We start from the raw sequence: 6,946 nt of genomic DNA, 5'->3' as shown, positions 1-6,946 counted from the left end.
TTCATTTAATTGAAAACAAAGTAATGACATACTATACTTAATGAGGCAAGCACCCTGCTGGGGTAAACTGATGCAGCTCCTCTGAAGAAGACTCACTGAAGTCACCAGAGCTCCAGAGTTCACATCAGCAGAGATTTTTTTTCCCATTGCTTTTATTTTACAGAACAGCAACTCTAACAATTTAAATTGCTGGCACAGGATTATCCCTGATTTCTTCCAGTCCATCAAGTGCTCCATTTTCCAGTCATGCAGTTATCTACAGGTCCTAAATATGGGAAGCTGAACAACACATTTGCTTTGCAGGTAGACACTGTGAATTAACTAAGAGGAGCTTAGGGTTCAAATTCTCTCCCCTACATCAGTGCAACACCAATGACCTCATGGATGCCTGCTACATCAACGTTATTTGGGAATATGTCCCCAGTTCTATAATGAAATCAATAAGCTTAGTAAATTAGTTTTAAGATTTCTTATTTTTGATCTGAAAGTATTTTAATGCAATAATGACCTTGGCATAGGACATTAATTTCCTGAGGATTAATGAGCTCCAGCTGAATCATTGGATTTCCCAAGATGTTACTAATTACCCAGGAAATGCTTTTGGCTCATAGCTGGTATAGGTTTTATAAACCATTTTTAATGCAAAGAAGGTAAATATTCCTCATTTCTCCTATGATCCAGGGACTTATTATTGCCAATTGGCAGATGGCACAGGGATTGTATAAGGTTTTACAGAGATCCCATGGGTCAGATATATGCATAATAGTTAATTGAAGCATGGCATGTAAGGTCTTTACCAAGAACCAGTACCCCACTGGTCATCATAACCATTGTGATATTTATGTATAGATACATAACTCCTTAAATATTATCAATGCTGAAAATTATGTTCTTAAGATCTTGGAGTTAAGACAATTCAGCAGGAGGTGGCACGCCTCAGACATGTTCTCTTCAGACAAGAGGTAACAGACACTTATCTCCCTGACTGGTCATATCTGTATTGTGTATTCTCTGCCTCACAATTAATGCCTATTTGCATATTGAGGCAGGTGACAGTCAAAAGGTTGCAAAATCTACAAGAGAGAAAAGCTTCAGGAAGAAACAAAACATCAGGAGGTATATCCTGATGGGACTTTTATGTAGCTAGGGAGGCAAAGGAACATACTGGATCCTTGACCTAGGAGGCAAGCTGGCAGCCTGTCTGTCTCATGAATGAAGAATCACAGCCAAGCCTGCTTGTAAAATGCTGCAAGGATTTTGGGTGAGCATTATTCCACAAGAATGAGAACATCTAGTTAATTAAGTCTAGGCTCTAGAATGGGTTATGATTTTATTTTATATAAGTTTCCAATACATTAACTTGCTATTACTTGAATCTTTGTTAAATAAACTCATATATGATTTTACTATAAAAGTATCTAAGTACTGTGTGTTAAACGGAGCAATGATTTGAAGTGGAACTAGTATGGTGGAGTGTACTGTTTCTTTGGACGCAGTAAATCTGTGAATACTGTATGTGTCTAGTGGATCAGGAGCTGGACACTCAGGGAGATGCTCGGAGGGCTCAAGGGTTAGAGTGTGCCTATCGTAAACCTGCTGAGAGCCAGCGGGGCCTGCACAGGCCTATAGAGGAGTGCTTGTATTGTCTGTGGCTGGTGGAGTCAGGGGGATGGTTTCTAGTAGGCACAGACAAGGCTTCCTCACACTAAGGGCAGGTGGTAGCAAGGTGCCTCACAACTCTGGGTACATAACCCCAGAACTTGACATTACTGCAGTCAGCCATTTTGTCTGTCCAGCCACTGCTAGCTGAAAACCAAATACCACATAGCTAGCAATACTCTTAGGGCTCTGAGAGGCAAAGCTAAACAGCTGCATGATTTCAGTTTTGCTAATTAGAATGGGAGGATGGGAAAGAGAGTTAATGTACAATGAGCATGAAAGGAATGTTTGGACAGCTGACCTTGGTTTTAAGAGCCCTGACATGTAAGTTTTATTCTGGTTATGACTAGAAATACCAGAAATGTTTTGATAATGAGTAATTTGCTGAAATTAGGAGAATTGGTGGCCTATTAGGGGTTACTTTGTGACCCTCTAAGAGTCACTATTAGTTATGTGCTTTGTTTAAGTTAGCTGTAAAAGATTAAGCAAAGGAATACACTTTGGAACAGTCCAAGGAAGCTTTTCTTTTCAGGCAAGGAGCTGACGCCTAAACTCCCCAGTAGCTGGGTGGAAGGAGGGCCCCCATAAGCCTGGCTGTCGATTACTCAGAACCATCTCAGATTTTCACTAATTATAAAAGTTTGGGGTGTTCTGAAGCTACTGCTACAACATATATGTTTGTATGTGCTTCAGACCTAATAAAAGAGTACTTTTAGGTAAAAGCACTCTTATTTGTACCATTTATCTGACAAAGGAGCTGTGTCCCCATTGATTTATTCCTGACATTACCCGGACAGAAACAATTAAGTTACCACTTCTTTGGGATTTGAAAACCCTTGTTTACAGGTACCCTCCAGAAGTGTCACATCTCCTCACTAATATGTAGTTTCAGCTGCTTTGGGCAAGATGAGATTGAACAGCAGGTAGAACAGCATAAAGCTTTGCTAGTGAAACAAAGACATTTTTAGTAATGTGAAAAGGCCATTTGGATGACATAGATTCATAGAGTCCAAGGCAAGAAGGGCCCATTGTGATCATCCAGTCTGATCTCCCATATAACACAGGCCACAAGGCTTCCCTGAATTAATTCCTGAATGCATACCCTTATGTATTTTTAATTACTGAGTCTGAATCCTACTTTCCTGTACATTTATCATATTTTTACTGAATGTACTGAGAGCCAAGCACACATCTGAAGAGAGAATTTGGCCTTACTTCAGTATCTCTTTCAAGAACTAATTGTGCTTGAGTTCTTTATTTATTCCTAGCTTTCTGATTTTTTCGTTAGGCCTGTTTCTGAACACCTTGCCAGAAGAAACAAGAATCTCTATTTTCATTATCCTTTTCTTCATTTTAGAATGTCTACAGTGAACCCTGTCTTAAGTGACCACTAAAAGGACTGTCAAAAATCAATTGCTTAGAATGGAAGGCTAGGTTTATGGTTGAAGCCCTCACTTAAGAAGTCTGAATTTATTGCCTAACTCTGGCACACGTACTCAGTGTGAAGTTGGGAAAGTCACAGTGTGTCTGTGCCTCGTCTTCCCACTATAGAAAGGAGACAGGAAGTGTGGTTATCTCCTTCCTTTTGTCTATCTTGACTATAAAACTCTTCATGAAAGTGACTCTTTATATGTACAGTGCCTAGCACAATGAAGCCCCAACTCTGTTGGAGTCTATAGATTCCAGTGTAATATATATAATGATTAATTAACAAAGGTGGGTTTTGTTTAAAGGGGGATCTGAGGGTACGTCTACACTGCACGATTATTTCGAAGTAGTTTAAACCGATATTACAAAACCGATGTTATAAAATCGGTTTTGCGCATCCACAATGCGATCACAAAATCGATTGCTTGCGTCCATGGTCCAAGGCTACCATCGATTTAAGGAGCGGTGCACTGTGGGTAGCTGTTCCTCAGCTATCCCATAGTTCCCACTTCCGTGTTGAGAGCACAGTGCCTGATGGGGCAGAAAACATTGCCCCGGGTGGTGCTGGGTAGCACGCCCTCGTGATGGCATAGGGACTTCAGAGAAATGTGCAGCTGCATGGGGAAGGCAACCAGGGTGATAAGTATGTGGAAAGATACCTTTTACAGAGCAATGATAGTACTTTCACATAGAACACTATCCACTTACAGAGTATATGTGATCTCTATACAAGTCGCATTTTGTATCGTTTAAATATTCAGTGTCTGTGTGACTGGTGTGGCACACACACAGACGCAGGTGGCCAACCGTACGTCCCGCGGGCGATGGTAAGTGAGGCTTTAAAATTTTGACTTCTCCGCCGTTCATATACACAGTGATCTATATGATGCTTGCTCCTGTTAAAGGACCTGCAAAGTCCAACCCCCCTCTTTCACATCCACCACAGCGCATGGCCCTATCATAACGATCGCTGCTAGTGATCACCCTACATCACCCCCGCGCAGCGCGTTGCTGCTAGCAGGAAGAATCTGCTTGCCAGACGCTGAAAACTCGTCGCTATCCCTCCTCCCATCCCCTCTGGCCGTAGCAAAATCGCCATGTTCGCCCCTATTTACATTCCTGATGTTCTATCAAGGTAACAATGGATGATATCTTCTCCTGACAATAGCACCGCAGGAGGCAGATTGTTTGTTATGCAATGCCTTCAGTGCAACGCCTTCAATGCCTGCAGTACCAAATGTCTTGCAAAATGCATGGCGTTGAAAAGTTACCTACTATGGGGGACCGGAGAGGCTGTCTTGGCCAGAAATGTTCTCAATAGCATAAGGTTTTGAGTTCTCCACGATCGAGTCATGGAGATTATTTGGAGGATTTTCGCTCCATCCCCAGACATGTTAACGAAATTTTCGTAACAGTAATGGCTGCGACTGCAGCAAAGCCCTGGTGTCAACGATCTAAAAAAACCGTCTTGTTTTAATCCGTGTTTGGTACAGAATGAAGGACACTTACCGGAGGTCGCTTCCATGGCTTCACTGTCTGGCTTCTCGCATGGAGCGCAGGGACTGTAATTCTTGGTCTCAAAAGATCCTGGCTGTTGGGGTTTACGGACTGCTGTGTGCTATCACCACGCTCATCTTCATCCTCAAATTCGTCTCCATTTCCCCCTCGGCTACATCCTCAGAAACACTTGATATTTCAATCCCAAGTCTGAATCCACGGACAGGGGTGGCACTGGTAGCGCTGAACCCCAAAATTGCATGTAGTTCTAGCATAGAAGCGGCATGTTTTCGGCTCAGAGCCTGACCTTCCGTTTGCTTCTCTGGCTTTCTGGTAACCCTGTCTAAGTTCCTCACTTTCACTCGGCACTGAAGGGAGTTCTCTGCTGTGCCCTTTATCAGCCATAGACTTTGAAATTCTTTCAAAAACTTTTCATTTTCGTCTTTTGGAAACACAGTGCTGAGCACTGAGTCCTCACCCAGATAGCGATCAGATCCAGAACCTCCTGTGTGGTCCAAGCTGGCGCTCTTCTTCGATTATCAGGAGACTGCATTGTGACGAGTGCAAATGAGCTCTGTGGGTCACCTGTGTGTGTGCTGACCCTCACGGTGGAAATCAGGAAATGGAATTCAAAAGTTCGCGGGGATTCAGGCTTTTTCCTGTTTACCTGGCCAGTGCATCACAGTTTAGTGTCCGATGCTATCATGAGTGCCCTGTGACAATGGTTCTGAAACCAATTGGGATGGCTCACTTGGGGCAGAGTCAATCGCTCCTTCTGGTTTCTAAAAATGAGTATGTCCTGCCTGGACTGTCATAGCCACGACTGCCTGCCTCCAAGTCCCGGTTTATGTCACGAATAAGTCTATGTTTTCTTATTCTTGTATTCCTCATGACTGCATGACAGAAATGGGGGTGGCCCTGCCACGGTAGCTGCAGAGGGTTGGAGAGAGGTAAGCAATGGTTGCGGTTCTTGCCGGGGAGACTCCTGTTAATACAGCCACGGAGTGCTGCGCTCTTCTAATACACTTGACTCTTCCTTCAGAGGAGTAGCCGTGTTAGTCTGGATCTGTAAAAGCAGCAGAGATCCTGTGGCACCTTATAACTAACAGATGTCTGTTAGTCTATAAGGTGCCACAGGATTCTGCTGTGCTTGAACTCTTCTTGTGTCAGGACTGACTCTATTTTAGACAGCATAAGGAAGAGATTGATTCAGTGGCCAATGAGTCAATCCCAAGTTTTTGCTTTGTGTTGCGCCCCCAGCTGATTTTAGCCAGGGGCACTCATGATAGCAGCGGACAGTTCAAGAGAAGGAGAGATAACGTCATGTCATGCCAGTTTTTCTCTGGCAGTAGACGTACGAACGACTGTAACCATCTCTGCTATCATTGCAAAAGCATTGAATGCTGGTGTGTAGCGCTCGAGTGTCGCTCTGTCTCCACGGATCTAGTACACAAATGGTGACGGGAAAAACAAAAGTCGACGGTCTCTAGTGCTGCCGTGCTATGTTTCTGCAAGGCAATCCAGGAAAAAAATGTGCGAAAGGACTGTCTGATGATGTTTTCCCGGAGCAAGGAATGACTGACGACATTTACCAGAACCCCGTGACCTTAACATTAGCATCAGGGGCCGGGGATCATGGAGGACGGAAAGGGGTGCTGAGATCCGCTATCCCACAGTCCTCAGCAGTCTCGTAAACTATTTGCATTCTTGGCTTAGCGCCCAGTGTCTGTAGCTTACAACACAGTGTCTTTTTGGTTCACGGAACAGCTATTCAGTTTCTTCCCTACCCCAGCACGAGAAATGACAGTTAAATAAGCATCCTTGAGTACTTACAATGTCACCCCTCTTTGTACGGATGCTACTGATAGAGGCGAATCTGCAGCATGAAGAGCATTACAGCTTTGCACAGTGGCAGTATCATACCAATGAAGTTAATCTGAGGTGTGATATTGCTACTTGAAATCTACTCCTCTCCTCCTGGTGGTAGATGTACAGTACTACTGTAGACAGCAGAAACTGTTACCTGCTCATCTCTTTTGTTACATCACCAGTAAATGGGACAGAAGGATAATAACCCTGTGTAATTTTTGAAAGGAAAATGGGGATTAACTCAATTTGGACTGAGTCAATCCTGCCTTTACGGTTAATAAAAATAGAGTCAGTCCAGACAAGAATAGGATACAGTGTATTAAAATCAGTGTAGCACAGCACAGCTGCTCCGGCTCAGTATCACAAGAGGGAGCCGCTGCAAGTAATGCACTGTTGCTTCCCACCTACCTGGGCTACCACAGCAGTGCCCCCACCATTGTTGGCATGATGTTATGAAGAATGCATGAATAAGAATCACAGAGTACTTTACTGA

The 6,946-nt window shown here is 43.6% G+C and overlaps 1 pseudogene; it reads left to right on the top strand.

Moving 5' to 3' along the window:
- Nucleotides 1–6,481: 6,481 nt before the first annotated feature.
- On the top strand, nt 6,482–6,603 carry LOC116823234 (U4 spliceosomal RNA; annotated as a pseudogene).
- Nucleotides 6,604–6,946: the final 343 nt, after the last annotated feature.

This window comes from Chelonoidis abingdonii, chromosome 1 (assembly GCF_003597395.2).
Source record: "Chelonoidis abingdonii isolate Lonesome George chromosome 1, CheloAbing_2.0, whole genome shotgun sequence".
NCBI lineage: Eukaryota > Metazoa > Chordata > Testudines > Testudinidae > Chelonoidis > Chelonoidis abingdonii.
This window is presented reverse-complemented; position numbering and strand designations above follow the sequence as displayed.